General features: G+C 37.0%; 1 long non-coding RNA gene across 1 annotated transcript in view; it reads left to right on the forward strand.

Moving 5' to 3' along the window:
• Positions 1 to 4823: 4823 nt before the first annotated feature.
• LOC309636613 overlaps positions 4824 to 17024 on the forward strand; it is a 657692-nt gene continuing 645491 nt past the window's right edge. Inside the window, exon 1 of the long non-coding RNA XR_014250104.1 lies at positions 4824 to 4861. This is a non-coding gene — a long non-coding RNA (uncharacterized lncRNA). The remainder of the gene's footprint in view (positions 4862 to 17024) is intronic.

Here is a 17024-nt window from a genome sequence, read left to right on the forward strand (position 1 = left end):
TTCCAAGGGTGACTTCAACCTACCCCAACCCTCATTGCTCTCGAGTGGTGGTGGTAACAGGTTCTGGCTGCTGGGCCATGGTATTACAAGGTGGAGTTTTTCATGTAACCTGAAGTTTAAAATTAATTGTTTCTAGGCTGAGGACTCTTTCTCTGTTGTAATCTTGAGGCTTTAACCCTATTTTTGGTTTCTTTTTGCTTTGCATTTCTCTCTTACCTTGCACCTAAATTCATTGGTAAGGGGCTCAAGGCTGCCTCTCTCTGGTAAAAGTTCATAGTATGCCAAACAGGAACCAGAGTCGGGTCCAGGGAAAAGGAGTTGTAGAAAAGACTTTCTGATCCTGATTTCTTCGTCTGAATTGCCCTCTCTGCAGGACTTTGTACTCAGATAATTGCCTGTAATCCATTATTTATTTGTCGCTTCTTATGTCATCTTTGGGGAGGGAGGAATTTAGTTAAACATTTAATATGAATATTGTAAATAACTACTGATTTAGAAAATTTTAAATAGTAAATCCTCAGGATCAGTTAAGTTTTTAAGAGCAAGGAAACATGAGAAACACTCTGGCTGATTAACCTCATTCTCATTGGCAGACATGGCAGAGGTCATGTGCCCCTTCCTAAACAGTTACTGGCAAGGGGAAGGGATTCTTATGATTGGCTTTTCCCTTTCCTGGGTGAAACAGGTTGTGGAGTCAACCACAATCCCCAGGGAGGAAAATCCAACCATTTCCCAAGTGATGACTTTTCACTGTAGAAGCTTTATTTCTTAGAAAACATAAAGCTGAATAATTTTGCCAAACTGGCCTAAACTTGATGAATGAACTCCATTGGTCCTTTAGGAATAATATATGAAACATTTATCTCTTTAGTTCTAAAGAAAATATATAACTTGATAGAGATTTGACTTAGCAGTTTTAAATCCTATATGCTTTGGGGTGAGTTGATCTCTTTTACTAGACGTCTGTCTTAGGGCTTTGGCCTAATCACTTTTAGTAAATAAAGTGTTTTGGCCCAAGCTTTGACTGTGATGACTCTAGTTGTATCTGTGCTGGATGTTGCCACTTCCTAGTACAAGAAAGGGCTTTTTATGTGCAGTAAATGTAAATAGTAATCCTTATAGCAGGTCCTTCAGGTTGATGCCAATACTGTGAAAGAGGACAGAATCATATTTATACTAAGAAATACTCCAGAGGGATTATGTATTGCGTAGAATTCATAGAGAAAATGATAAGAGGTTTGACAAGGCTGAACAGGTCAAAGAGCCTAATTTCTGAAAGTGAAGATCAGCGAGCACTAGGGAGTGTAAGGAAGGAGACTTTGTTGAGGGCAGTTTCAGACCCAACCCAGTGGATATGCTTGAAGAGCCAACCAGAAAAAAAACAAACAAAAAACACAAACTTTGCTTCCTTACGGACTAGAGCTAAGTGAACGGGAGGTATTCTGGGGGAAAAAATGGTTAAAATTGATGCAAGAAGGAAGAGGACTCTGGTTCTCCGTATTGCCACTGATTTTCACACAATTCTCTGATACTGTAACACTATCAGAAACACCCAAATGACAAATACAACTGCAGCTGACTTTTTCTTTTACTGAATAAATACAATTTCCCCCTGCCATAAGGAAGAACAATACTGTGCAGACAGAGGACCTTTTTCCATAGTTTGAATAAAAGAAAATGGATGGTATTTCCCACTGTGGTCAGTTGATGATGGTGAAATGATGATGACGATGACAATGATGAAAGGCATATTTGAAGTCTAAGTGTTTGTCAGGGGAAGGAAGTTGGAAGTAGTGGAAAAAACACTAAACCAAGTATTATAACTTGATTTTTAGACCTGGGTTGTTCCTTACTTTAGCCAAACACAAGACCCTGAATTCCTATTGTTTTTAGTCACCAGAATGGGCTATATGATCTCTTGTCCTTCTACCTCTAAAATTCTGTAATTATAACAGAAAGTACCCATGTAACGCTAATAAAATAGCCTGAACAGTATCAAGAGTATGAAAAATAGCGTATAGAGTAAGGTGTCCTTTTAATTAATTTTATGCTTACCTATAATTGGTTGATGTAACAGTGTTTTTTTCCTGGAAACTCTGTACCTCAGGAAGGGTTGCAGAGTTCATTTTGGCAAAGATAAAAGGCAGAACTGATAACACATCATATCGCCACATGGAGGCTAGCAATTAAACATAAAGCCAGACAGAAATCGCAAGGAGAGCCATAAATAAAAGAGAGTCTTAATGTGATTTAAATACCGTGACTGAGTTGCATTCAGCGTCAGCCTGGTCACCAAGTCCAATGCCGCATCATCCTCTGTAGAGATGTATTCTAGCAAAAGACTTCTGCATCCGCCATCTGGCCCCTGACTCAGTGAGCACATCTCACTAAATGACACATAACCCAGTGGGATGCACCGAATTTGCTTAAACATGAGCACATCCTCTTCTCGTAACAAAGGCTGAATATGACCCTAATTTCGTATTCTGTAAACTATGTTGTGGAAATTATTAAAACAAGTCTTCTGGATAGGCCTATAAACATTTACTGATTTTGTTTCCTTTGTCAAAGCCGCAATTTCAAAAAATATTATAAATTTCAGCTTAAATTGAGAAGCCAATTAGATGTGCTTTTAAAATTCATTCTCTATGTGGCAAAATATCAAGTAAAAAAAGAACCAAACTGTTTGTGACTAGGTAATCTGATCCTCCAAATACAAGAGTTTGAGCAGAAAGTTCCAAAAGTTAAAGAGTTTCTCTTCTCTGTCGTAAGCTCCTGGGAAGTGCGCCAGATGAGCACCGCTCAAGAAAGATTGCTCTAAGATCTGGACTTTTTAGTTTATATCAACCATAATTTCAGGCATGTTCCAGAATAAAGGCAACCACATTGTTTCTTCAGTCTCTGAGATAGTTTACTGGACTTCTTTTATTTTATATTACTTTGGAAATATTTTACGTTTCAGGAGGAACAGTATGATTTGCCTACAGAAAGTACTTTTCCTTTAAGTACATCTTTGGCATTCCTCAGACTGCTAAATATTTTGTTGACTGTTGGAGGGAAGGAGACTATAATGTAGTCTCTTCTACTATTTAAAAAGCATCCCAAAGCTACAGATCTCTAGTTAATACTCAGGACTTTTTGATGGTCTGCAGTGCCCTGTCTGATAAAGATAAATGCTAGATCAAGAGAATTACAGGGAAATTGGAACTAAAACTAAAATAACTGAAACTAAAAGTAACCATTTTTCTTCACAAAGTTATATAAAACTATGAGAAAACCTTTTTTTAAGAACTGAGCTTCAATTAATAGAAGTAAAAGGAAATAGAAACAGCATTCTTTAAACACAGCAAATTCAAAGAAGAAGGAAAAGCATCTCCTTATAAATGAGAAGCAAAAAGTTCAAAATGATATGAGAAAGAAGAAATATTAATGCCAAGTTCATGTAAACTGTTAATTAGAAACTACAGTGGAAGTCGAGCATGTGACTAATAAGAAATAATATAAAATCCTGGGGAAAGCCTACTTAAGCTAGACTTCTTCAGGGCTACAGCATTGATAGTATGTTTCATGTTTCACAAATTGACTTGAATTATTGTTTAGCCACTATCCTGAAGGGCAGGGAGGTGAATGAAGACTACAGAAGAGCATCATAATGCTGACATTTCAAATATCTAGCCACTTGGACTTCCTAGCCTGTAAACACTGAAATTAGGGGGGAAAAAAAACCCAAAACCTTAATTCATAAGCTCATTTAAAAGAGCAGTAGGCTGGGTAATAGCAGTTTTAACATTTTTAAAGAATAAAACCTATTCAAACAGTCTAATACTAGGCCCTAAGCTTCTGTCTTGAATGTAAACCACACCTGAATTTTAAGGGCCATTATATGGAAGATGGTGACCAGCTGTTCTCTTTCTCCCCTGAGTTCCAAACAATAAGAAATGGGCATCAGCTTCAGTGTGAAGGAATTGGGGAAAGAATGAGAAAGAATATTATTAATTGAAGTGGATTACTGAGGGAATCTTATTCTGTGGAAGTCTTTTAAAAAGTTATTACTATCACCCAGAACATTTATTGTCTGTGACATAGGTAGCCCTGAAGTAAGAGACGTGATGAATTACACAAGAATTAGAAAGTCTCTGAGCTGGGGAATAATCAGCACAAACGCCAAATAATGTAAGATAGAAGCATGAAAATACATAGCCACAAAAATGAGAGATAGAGACATATATAGTTCAACATAAGGACAGCATTTAGCTAATTAAACTCTCTGGAAACATTCTAACTGCTTTTGGATAGCAAAGGAGTTCATGTTTTTAGCTTTGTCAGTTAACACAATTTTGAATTGAGTCAAATTCTCATTGGCATCTATGATCTGTATACAGTTTCTGGAACAGCCTTCTTCTGGAGGAAGTTTTCAAACAAACATTTGGCATCAATGGAATATTTTTCATCAAACTGTCAGTGTTTTTCGTAGTACAGCCTTTGACTTCTGGAAGATTCAGGCTGCCTTAGAGACTCTGAGAATCCTAGGGCATTAGACCAACGCCAGGTGAATTACACTGAGGTCTTGGATCCTGGGGAAATAGAATCCTGAGAACTAGGATGCTGTGACTGAGATTTTTTTTTTTTTAATAAAAGGATCATTCAATTTTATTAAACAACTTATCTAACAGTTTCTTGGGCCTCCCTCCCCTATTCACATTGTCCTGGTTTACTCCAAATACACGTGTGGGAAATCTATGTGTATTATATTCATATAGATTTCAGAAACCTATACATCTTATTAAAAAACATGTGAGAAGCTAACACACCATTGTAAGGCAATTATACTTCAATAAAGATGTTAAAAAAAAAAAAAAACGTGAATTTAAGATGAGTACCATTGTTAACAAAGTTTACTTTCTGAGCATAAGAGAAAACAACATCTCCGTAATAAGAGACAAGGAAAAAACGTAACAGATATGAAGTTGTGTGTATTTGGTTTCAACCAAGATGCATTCAACAGAGTTAGTATACCTTATAGTTGAAATAAGTTTTACAATGGGGATTTTAACAGAAGCTCATAGAAACACTGTGAGAAAACTGGCTGATGATAAATGGAATCAATTGATATAAAAATAATACGTATGCTCATAAAATCTGGCCCTGACTGAGATTGAACTGTTTCTGCTGATATAGATACAGGAAGATATTTGTGGCATTTTAGATTAGAATTTTTAGACTCCATTCAGACAGCTCATTAAAAACCATATACCCTCTTGTACCTGTAGAATCACAGATTCAACATAAGCAAGAATAACGTGTTTAGGCAGTTTTAGTCCTATGCAGTGGTGTGCTAGTAAATGTTTACCATCTGGTTTTCCACGCAAGGAGTGTGTGTGTTGCCAGGGGCGGCAGGAGTACACAGGTGTCTGATTTGTAGCATTTGCCAGTTTCTCTGGTGTAAATGCCCCCACATGGCCGATTGCCAGCTGCCAAATTGATACCACTGTAGGCAGAGTTGGGAAGAGATGTACACAATTGCTCCATCACACCCGTGGTCCTATGTCAGGTGCACGTAGAGTGCCAAAGTTCAGAGCATCAGTCTGTGTCATTTAATAACAGCCACCATTGTCATTATCAAGCAGAACTTCTCCCTCCCACCTTGTGACAAATGCTCTAAAAGCAGACCTAACACATGGCTTCTCCTCCATCTGAGAGCTGTGACTTAAATCCTAAAGACTTTATTATTTAACAGAAGATTTCCACCGTGATACTGCTCTTTGTAGTAATATTACCCAGTTCCTTATATGTTCTGGTTGCTATAAGCAGAAAATGAAATGTTTACAGGTCAACAGAACTGATTCTTAGAGCAATAAGCACAACCTTCAGAATAGAAAAATAGTTTGGAGGCATGTTTTGTTTTGGATTTTAGTATTTTTGTTATTAAAAAGACTGATAACACACAAGAAACACTGCTTACCATTCAGTAAAAGCCTGGCAGGAAACGAACATTTCACAACAGTTCCAGAATGTCTCCATTTGCTTATTTTTTGAAACAGTAGAACTACATTACGTGTTAACATATCAGTTCATGGCCCACCTCCTGTCTTTATGCCCAGACCTGTGCGTATCTTTGTAACTCCAGGATACATGTATCTCACATCTGCAGTCTCTCTGTAAAAGATTTTCTGTAAAACAAAAGGGCATTAACTTCCCCAATGCCAAAATGCCCAAATGGCTTGGGTTCCTGCCCATAAAACATACCTTGGGTGAGGACTGAAAAATCTAGTTGCTTTCACATTTACTTATGAATTCCTGTTCTCTGTATATAAAAGAGGAAACCATTTGGCAACCTGCCAGGAGCATCCCCTGAATCTTAGGGGGGAAAGCAGATGGATTCTTAGGACATAGTCATTCCAATCATGATATGGTTAATATTCATTCTAAATTAGTGATAATGTTCATAATAACACATTGCCATTTACAGGGAACTTTTCACATGTATGTACTTCCCACTACATAATACTGAATAACATTGGTAATATAAAATGTCATTGTCCAGTTTCAGAGCCTCTGCCAGTAATTAATATGTATTTATTCAATAAGTAGGTGATTGGTGCTTTCTGTAGTGAGGCATTATGGAGTCTGTCAAGATGAATTAAGATTAATCCATTATTATTTGACTCAAGATGGACAGGAGTTAGAAATGCTCACACATATTTAGACTCTATGAAATTCTTAGTTCCTCTCATTTTATCACTGGGAGAGAACTTAAGCTCAAATAAGTCATTACCATGGTCCTAATAAAATTTTTTCTTGTTAGGTTTGTTTGGTTGATTGGTTGTTTTTCCTTTTTCGCTGGTTGTTTTAGTGTATATAATAACTCAATCCCAGTTGATGAACACATCTCTAAGTCAGTAAATTTTATATACCACATGTCTAAGGTCATACTCAAGATTTATTTCTTCACTGAATTTTTCCCTGACAGTAACAGTTAATGACAATGTGACCCAATCATCTTAATTGCTGTGAGTTAGCACAGCTATTCTGCATTGCTGTTGGCTAATGAATTAGATTCATTGGCTGGTTCTGACGTAGCTGACATCACATGTCACTGACAAGGTGACAGTGTAGAAGAGGACAGGAAGGAGGAGGAAAGCAGACTTCAGTCAACACACTGAGACACCCTAATGCCACATCCCAGTCTGTGCCCAAGGGAAATGGGCCAAATGAAAAAACATACGGAGCGCCTCCTGGTCATTTGCCATAACATTATATTTTTTTCTCCTCTGATATTAAAAAAAAAATCAGTGGTAGAAAGTAAGTCATGAATGATGTTATTCTGAAGCTTCACAGTAAAGCTTTCTGTAAATCTTTTAGTCAGACCTTCAGACCTCTGTGGTACTGGAAAATAGCTAAGATACCTTTGACATCTAGAGTTGTAAGCTCCACATATGGATGAAAAGTTATTGTGGAAATCTTATTGCTTCTTAATCTTATTGGGGCCAATGATGGAGCTCCCTGATTCAAATCACAGTGTCACCAACGAACTTTGAATTTGATACACAATGAAGCAGTGGCTCTCCTTGGTGGCAAGGGATATACTGACAGCTTAGGTGTTCCTCTGGGATATCTGCCTCCTCCAGATCTTTAGAGGATGTTGTTAGAAAGTGAAAAGCTCTGTAAAGGAATCAGATATACACAGAAATCTGCTCAGTGTCACGGTCTCACAGCCCAAAAATTCCTCACTGGAGTTTTTCCAAGAGAAACCCTTTCGCCCAAATTCTGGAGTGAGTGGTCAGGCCTGGGTCTCTGCCAGGATGTGTAGATGTAGATACCTGACTTTCAAACACTAGGAGAGCCAAATCGGAAGCCGCTGTTCTGTATTTCTCTCTCATGTGTTATAAATGGAAGCCAGAGCAAGTGGCGTGGTTTGTGTGTAAAACCACCAGATGGCACTGTGTGGGGAATGAAAGAGCATTTATATCCTCTGGAAAATGGATGCTAGTTTAAGTCGTCCTAGTTTTTTAAAGGACTTTCTTAAACATCTAAGCTCAGTGATCAAGAAGGAAAAGGAAAAACAACTGCTTACTTCCAGTGGTGGATATAGCCTTTTTAAGCTTGTAGTGCTGTGATTTGGTGACATTTCTGAAACTACCAGAAACCCATTTATTTATAAACTGTACTTCCAGGAGAGATTGAAATAATTGTTAAATTACATGGGGTGAGGAAGGTGAAGAGGCAGGGAGATCCTAATAAAAATTAAATATTAAATTAGGGTGGACCCGGGGAAAAGCATCAGAAGGTAAGTAGAAATACATAAGTAAATTGAGTGTTTCAACCAAATACTAACCTAACCCATTTACCTAAGGAGAGAACATCACTTCTTATTCACAGTGTAATTGGGTGGAGCCATACAAAATTGCTGATATTCAGCATCTTTGACCTACAAAATGATCATGGCATGTGGTTCAACTTAATAAAACTAAACACTATTGGAAACAGGGTAAATTTGTAAAATATGTAAAAGCACACTAAATTATCTCATGGCTTACTAATAAATAGTAGGGCGCTAGAAAAACAACCCAAAATAAAATGTTTAAAAACACTGTAGTCAATTCCTTAACTTCAAACATTTTTAATCCAAAGTACTCTCCATATGCCCAGAGATGATTTGAGAAACCTGCAAGTTTGCAAGGATTTTTTTTTTTTTTTGAGAGAAAGCAAGTCTAGTTAAGCAGGTATTTTCTATTAGCCCCAAAGAACTATAACACCAAGCAGTGTTTTTCATTTTTAAGAATGTAGAGGAAGCTAGCTATAGAAAAGATCCAAGAATGGTCACATGCTGGTGAGTATTAGTCCTTCTACACTGATGGTGCAGAAACTCCTCAGCTGTGGAGTCTTCCACCCACAATGTAACCTTAACCTTTGATGCCATCCACAGGTCCTCTGCCACTTGACAGCAGGAGAGTCCATGGGTGTCTGCAAGCAACCTAATGTTGGGCTTGACTGTGCCAGCCTTGCGCTGGCCCATCCCTGGGCACAAGTTGGGTGTGGACTCTGAGTAGGGTCCTGTCATTTCTCACCCATGGTTTCTGGGTCATTTAGACCAGCTTTCTGTGTTTGCTAACAGATCGTAAAAGGCCATAGAGAATAATGAAGAGTATCTTTTTGGTTGTAAACACAGGAGGAAAGTACACTTAGCATTTGAAAGGAATACTGAATAAAAATACACAGTTTTCTCTATATATTAAATTTAAGAATAATCTGATGATGAAGGGAGAGGCAGGATGGTATCTTGATGGCATTTTTATGTGGTAAAAAGCAAAAACAAACAACAAAAAACCCAAATTTTCCAAAAGTATGAGAAAGTAGTACTATGAAAACACACCAATTCCTTAGAATAGTTTTGTTAAAGAAATGTATTTTTAAGGTACTTGACAGTTTACAATGCCCGTTCATACGTAACCATTCTCATAGTGCTCCTACGACATGGAGTCATTTTCCTAATTTTATAGAGTAAGAAGTAGAGGCATATTCCTAGAGGTTTAATAACTTCTCCAATGTCATAATTAGTATGCCAAACAGGCAAGTTTCAAATCCAGGTTCTGCTGAAGTTTAGTACGTGATGGAAGGAAAAGATCTGTGCTTTGGTATCAAACACACCCGGGTGCTGTTTCTTACTGTTACCTCATTTCTTAACTTGTTTTCAGATTAACTCCTTCAATTTCATCATCTGCAAAATGGTAATTAATGATAACCCCTCCTTTAGAAAGTCATTGTGAAGATTAAAGATAATATTGGATTGGCCAAAAAGTTCGTTCGGGGTTTTCCATACAATGTTACAAAAACCCAAACGAACTTTTTGGCCAACCCAATATATAGGAAAGTGCATAGATCATTGTAGGTACTCCAAAAATGGCAACTACTTTTCTTGGTATTCCACTAATATGAGTACAAAATTCTGCCAACTCTCTCTCCTTGGTAAAGCTTCAAAACTAATAAAGTGAATGAAGGAAATCTAACTTAACATCACAAACCTGTTAATAACAGAAGCAAACTATTTTGAAACCATAGTATTTTGGACAAAGAAAAAAAAGATTGTGTAATGCTGCAGTGTCCAATGTAATAGCCACCAGCCACATATGACAACTGAAGTTTAAATTAATTAAAATTAAATACAGTTTAAGAGTCTGTTCTTCAGTCACACTAACAAACCCGAATATAGAGTGTAAACCCTTCATTTCCAGGTAAAGAAACTGAGGCCTTCTTAATATGTTCAGTTCAGTATTCCTGTCTACTCTTACCCCCAACCACCACCAATTTACTTTCTATATTTGCTACAGTGTCTTCATTAATGGCAGGAGCCATTAAATATCCATAAGCTATCTATCAGTAACTTGTCTGGAAGTTGATAATCGGTGTCATCTGGAATCATTGGTAAGACTGTTGGCCAAATACTTGCACAAGGCCTCTCCATATAGTCTGGGATTCCTTACAATATGGCTAGATTCCAAGAGCAAGCATCCCAAAAGAGAGAACCAAGTAGAAACTGTATCATCTTTTCTAACCTAGCCTCAGAAGTTGAAGCCATACATCAGCATTCTGTCTTATTCTATTCATTAGAAGTGAGTCACTAAAGAAGGTCCATATTCAAGGGGAGAAAAGAAGTGTCAAAGAATTTGCAAACATGTTTAAAGCCACCACACTGTATCACAAATTATTTACATTCCTACCACTTGTAAACCACCTTCATCATTCCCCAGACTCCCCCAAAGACTTTCATCTTGTTACGATGTCAGGATCAGGTTCAGGGTTAGGATTTCATCACCTAAGTCAGATCCAGAGGCAGATGAGGCTCCTTGGATGTGGTTCCCTTAGTACAGCTCCTTAAGTACTGTTCTTAATCTGAAGACCTGTGAACTGAAAAGTGATCTTTCCCACTTCCATCAACATACAATGATGGGGCAGGATAACTGCTATAGACCCTCCCATTCAAAAAGTGAAAACAGGAGACACAGAAGTCATTGCCCCATAGCCTTTGTGAAATCCAGCAGGGCACATGTTGCTGTTTCCTTGATTAGAGCTTTAGTCCTACTACCTGGGAATGATTCTCCTCAGTTCTTGGCTTTTCCCTCTGGACTTTTTTTTTTTTTTTTGGTATTTTCTTGAATTTAAGAATAATCCTTCCTTGCACATAAGAAATGGTTGGTGATGCAGCCGAGTAGATTTCCTAGCCTGCTTCCTGCTCCTAATAGTTCAGGGGTCCACAGATTTTCTTTTGAATTGTAATGTCTCTGTGTCGTTCAATTCAAGCTGACTGTTTCTGTTGGTACAATTTCCTTAAAAGTCTTGTGGGCTTACTCTGAATCTTATTGAGAGTCAATCCATTATGCAAAAGCAGCACTCACACATCTTGCCATGATAAGCCATTCTCTACCTTGGGCTTCTTAAAAGTCTCCCATGGCACAATTACTATAAGATCCTTAAAAGACCTATTGTTTAATGGAGAGGGTCTGTGAGGCACAATCCTACTATCCTTTGAAGGACTTTTGTCTGTTTGAAGCATCATCTTAAACCTTTCTTTGTTTTTATCAAAAGTCTTTTAGTCATATGCTGAGCTGCATTTTTACACTACGTTTTCCTGACAGCACACTGGATTTAAACTCTGCACAGAAGCCAGTTCTTAATTTTAGCAATATTTGCCATTTGGAAAATCTGGAAATGATAAGCAGATTTATTTTTTAACAACAAGCCCTTGTTACTTTATAGTTAGAATCATTCTTTAGTTTTTTCCTTTCCTCTTGCATTTTACTAGAAGCAGCCAAAAGAACCCAAGCAGCAACTTGAACACTTTACCTTGAAATCTTCTTAGCTAGGACATCCAGTTTATTATGTATGTTTCCTAGTTTCCGTGTTACTGAGAGTAAATTTTTAGCACTATATAACAAGCGTCCCCTTTTCTCTAGTTTCCAATAACATTTTTTCACTTTCTTTCAATTCCTCACTACAGCATCCTTGAGGGCCATCAGGTTTCCACTAGGAGTATCTTTGAAGCCATTTTGTTTTTTATTAACACTCCCACCCAAAGCCACTATCTGTAATTTAGGTTTTGGGTTACAGCAGCATTCCTCTTTTAGGTACCTGAATGGATTCCAAATATCTATTGTTTTAGTAACCACTATAGAACTTAATGGTTTAAAAACAAGATACAACTCAATGGCAAAAACAAATAACCTGATTAAAAATGGGCAAAGAATATGAATAGATGTTTCTCTAAAGAAGACATACAAATGGCCAAAAGGTACATGAAAAGGTGCTTAACATCCTTAATCATCAGGAAAATGCAAATAAAAACCACAGTGAGATATCTATCACCTCACACCTGATAGCATGGCTATTATCAAAAAGACAAGAGTGTTGGTAAGGATGTAAAGAGAAGGGAACCCTTGCACACTGTTGGTTAGAATGTAAATTGGTACAGCCATTATGGAAAACAGTATGAGTTTCCTTTAAAAATTAACAATAGAACTACCATATGATACAGCAATTCATCTTCTGGGCAATGTATCAGAAGGAAATAAAATCAGTGTCATAAAGAGATATTTGCACTTCCGTGTTTATTACAGCATTTTTCACAATAGCCAAGATATGCAAACAATGTGTTTGTCGATGAGTGAATGGATAAAGAAATTGTGATACATAAATGTTATTGTGATACAGAAATGTTGCCGTTTGCAACAACATGGATGAAACGAGAACATTATACTAAGTGAAATAAGTCAGGCACAGAAAGAAAAATACCACATGATCTCACTTATATGTGGAACCTGAAAGTTTAGTTCATGGAAGCAGAGAGTAGAACAATGGTAAAGGTGGGGAAAATGGAGAGACGTTGGCCAAAGTTTACAAGGTTGCAGCGATGTAGGATGAATAAGTCTGGAGAGCTAAATGTACCATATGATGACTATAGTTATTACTGTATTGAATACTATAAAGTTGCTACAAAAGTAGATTTCAGGTGCTCTGACCACAAAAAAAAAAAGTATATGAAGAGATGGATATGTTAATTAGCTTGACTGTAGTAATCATTTCACTATGTATATGTATTTCAAAACACCAAGTTGTACACCTTAAACATATCATTTTTATTAAATAAATAATAAAACAATAACATTGTTCTTAGCCTTGAAATGTCGATTTGAGCAGGGCTCAGTGGGGGAACACTCACCCCTTCTCCAGTTAGTGTTAGCTGGGGCTCCTCAATGGTGAATCTGCTGAAGGCTTAATTCACTCACATGTCTGGTGGTTAATACTGGCTGTCAGCTTGGACTTTAGCTAGGCTGTTGCCTTGAACACAGTTGTGTAGCCTCTCCATATATTCTGGGCATTCTTCCAAAATGGTGGCTGTCACCATTTATCACTCATTCCAAAAATATGTGTCTCAAGAAAGAGCCTGGTGAAAAGTGCATCACCATATCTCCCCATTCCTCAGCTCAGCAGTAGCCTTGAAAATAGCAGCCCACAGTCCAGGTACTTCAGGGAGCAGAACAGACTCCATTCACAAAGAATTGTCATTTGAACTGTCTGGTGGCTTTGTGGAAGAACAAATAGAAGCTTCTCCCTATACAACTTGACTCAGAACTCGTCCAGTGCTAGATCTGCTACACAGGTGGTGTTTGTTGTAATATTTACAGGCAAAAGCTTTTAGTTGCTTCAGACAGTGGTGATAACTGTTGGGATGAACAATATATTAATGAAAAAGCTTGGGAGAAAAGGCTAGGGAATGCCATGTCCACAGGGTTTTTGAAAGCTCTTAACATATTTCTGGAAATCCAGAAGGCCACACACGCATGAGGCAGTGTGCATGCTCAGGAAGACCCAAGAAGGCCCTAGGCTATCACCCCTGGCTGAACTGGAGACTGCACAAGCAGACAGTGAAGGCTAAGGGAGAGTTGTAAACTGCTTGAATGCCGAAGGTATGCCTCAACACACACAAAGTCCCTCAGCAAAGACCAGTATTTTGTGGTTCCATGCATTTAAGGAAATGAGTACAATTATTAGCTGATCACTAAGCCAACCAAGTAGAAACTGCAGTGGCATCACACAACAAAGAATACAGCTTTACAGGATTAGTTCAGAAAAGTCACTAAGTAAATAACAACAGACGCTAAGGAAAGAGAGAGAATGTGATTTCCAGACTTGCCATATTATAGTATTCAACATATCCAGTGTTCAAAAGACAAATTATGAGGCATGCTAGGAGATAAAGAAGTATGACTCCTGCTCAGGAAAAAAGTAATCAATAGAAAGTGGCCAGAAGAAGCCCAGATATTGAACTTTCTAGACAAAAACTTCAAATCAGCTTTTTAAAATATGTTCAGGGGCTTTCCTAATGGCACAGTGGTTAAGAATCCACCTGCCAATGCAGGGGACACAGGTTCGAGCCCTGGTCCGGAAAGATCCCACATGCCGCAGAGCAACTAAGCCCATGCGCCACAACTACTGAGCCCGTGTGCCACAACTACTGAGCCCACGTACCACAACTACTGAAGCCTGTGCACCTAGAGCCCATGCTCCGCAACAAGAGAAGCCACCGCAATGAGAAGCCCAAGCACCAAAGAGTAGCCCCTGCTCGCTGCAACTAGAGAAAGCCTGTATGCAGCAACGAAGACCCAATGCAGCCAAAAATAAAAAAATAAATATTTTTTAAATTAAAAAATAAAATATGTTCAAAGGAAACTATATTTAAAGAACTAAAGAAAAATATGAGAACAGTGTCTCACAAAGACTATCAATAGAAATTATAAAAAGTAAACAAATGTAAATTCTTCAGTTGAAAAGTGCAATAACTGATAATGAAAATTTTACTTGAATGGCTCAACAATGTTCTAGCCAGAAGAATGAATCAGAAAGATTCAACAGAAATCAATAATAGGAAAAAAAAAAAAGAAAATAATAGGAAGAAACCTGGGAAATTTACAAATATGTGAAAATTAACATACTTCTAAACCAATGTGTCAAAGACAAAATCATAAGGGAAATTATAAAATACTTTGAGTATACAGAAATGAAACCACAAAATACAAAACTCATGGAATGCAACAAAAGCATAAGTACTAAGAGGTAAAATACATGCCTACATTAAAAAAAGAAGAAAGATCTCAATAACCTAAACTTGTCTTAAGAAACTAGAAAAAGAAGAGAAAACTAAACCCAAAGCAGGCCTAAGGAAGGAAATATAATGACGATTAGAGGAAGAATTAATGAAATAGATAATAGAAATACAATAGATAAAATCAACATAACTAAAAGTTGGTTCTTCAAAGAAAACCAACAAAATTGACAAAACTCTAGATACGTCAAGAAAAAAAGAGAAGACTCAAATTACTAAAGACAAAAGTGAAAAAGAAAGCATTCCTACTTACCTTACAGAAATAAAAAGGATTATAGGGGAACACTATGGACAATTACATGCCAACAAATTAGATAACTAGCAACCAAAACTGATTCTGGAAGAAATAGAAACCCTGAATAGACCTATAACAAGTAAAGAGAGAGAGGAGTCTGTAATCAAAGAACTTCCACCAAAGAAAAGCTCAGGACTAGATGGCTTCTCTGGTGAATTCTTCCAAATGTCTACAGAAGAATTAGCATCAATCTTCAAACTCTTCCAAAAAATAGAAAAGGAGGGAACACTTCATAACTCATTCTGTGAGGCAAGTATTACCCTGAGAGCAAGGCCAAAGACATGATAAGAAGAGAAAACTGTAGACCAAATGTCTTATATAGATGCAAAAATCCTCAACAAAATACTTTCTAGCCTCATCCAGCAGCATATAAAAGGATTATACACCATGACCACATGGCATTTATCCCAGAAATGGAAAGTTGATTCAAAATATGAAAATCAATGTATTGCACAATATTAATAGAATAAAGTGGGGGGAACACATGATCATCTTAATGGATGCAGAAAAAGCATTTGGCAAAATTCAACATCCTTCCACACAATATAAATAGGTATAAATTGTGACATCAAGAGCATATAGTGCAGAGAGGAAGAGAGGCAAAAGTGTAGAGTTTCTGTATGCAAGTGAAGTTATCAGCTTAAAATAGACTATTATAAATAGATTTTATGTAAGCCCCATGGTAACCATAAAGAAAATACCTATAGAAGTTACACAAAAGAAAAAGGAATCAAAGCCTATGAACACACACACACAAAATGAAACACAGAGGAAGACAGCAGGAGAGAAAAAGAAGAAGAAAAGAATTATAAGACAAACAAAACAACAAAATGTCAAAAGTAAGTCCTTCCCTATCAATAATTACTTGAAATGTAAATGGGTTAAACTCCCCAATCAAATGAAATAGAGTCGTTGAACGGATCTAAAAAAAAAAAGTAGATCCAACTGTATGTTGTTTACAAGAAACTTACTTTCAATTCAAGGACACAGATAAGCTGAAAGTGAAGAGATAGAAAAAGATATTTCATGCAAATGGTAACCAAAAGACAGCATAAGTGATGGTACTTAAATCAGACAAAATAGACTTTAAGTCAAAATCTGTCTCTAGAGACAAAGAATGTCATTATATAATGATAAAAGGGTCAATTCAACAAGAACATATAACAATTGTAAATATATACACACAACATCAGAGCACCCAAATATATAAAGATAATATTAACAGATCTGAAAGGAGAAATTGACAGCAATATAATAATTGTAGGAGACTTCAAAACCCTACTTTCAATAATGGATAGAACAGTCAGAAAATCAATAAAGAAACAGAGGAATTGAACGATACTGTAGGGAAAAAATGGACGTAACAGATGTATACAGAATTTTTCACCCAATGGCAGAAAAATATACATTCTTCTCAAGTACATATGGAACATTCTCCTAGAGAGATTACCAAAAAAAGGTCACAAACAAGTTTTAACAAACTTAAGAAGATCAAAATTATACCAAGTATCATCTCCAACCACAATGGAATAAAACTAGAAATTAATAACAGTAAGAAAACAGGAAAATTCA

This window comes from Balaenoptera physalus, assembly GCF_965194825.1.
Source record: "Balaenoptera physalus genome assembly, chromosome: 1".
Taxonomy (NCBI): domain Eukaryota; kingdom Metazoa; phylum Chordata; class Mammalia; order Artiodactyla; family Balaenopteridae; genus Balaenoptera; species Balaenoptera physalus.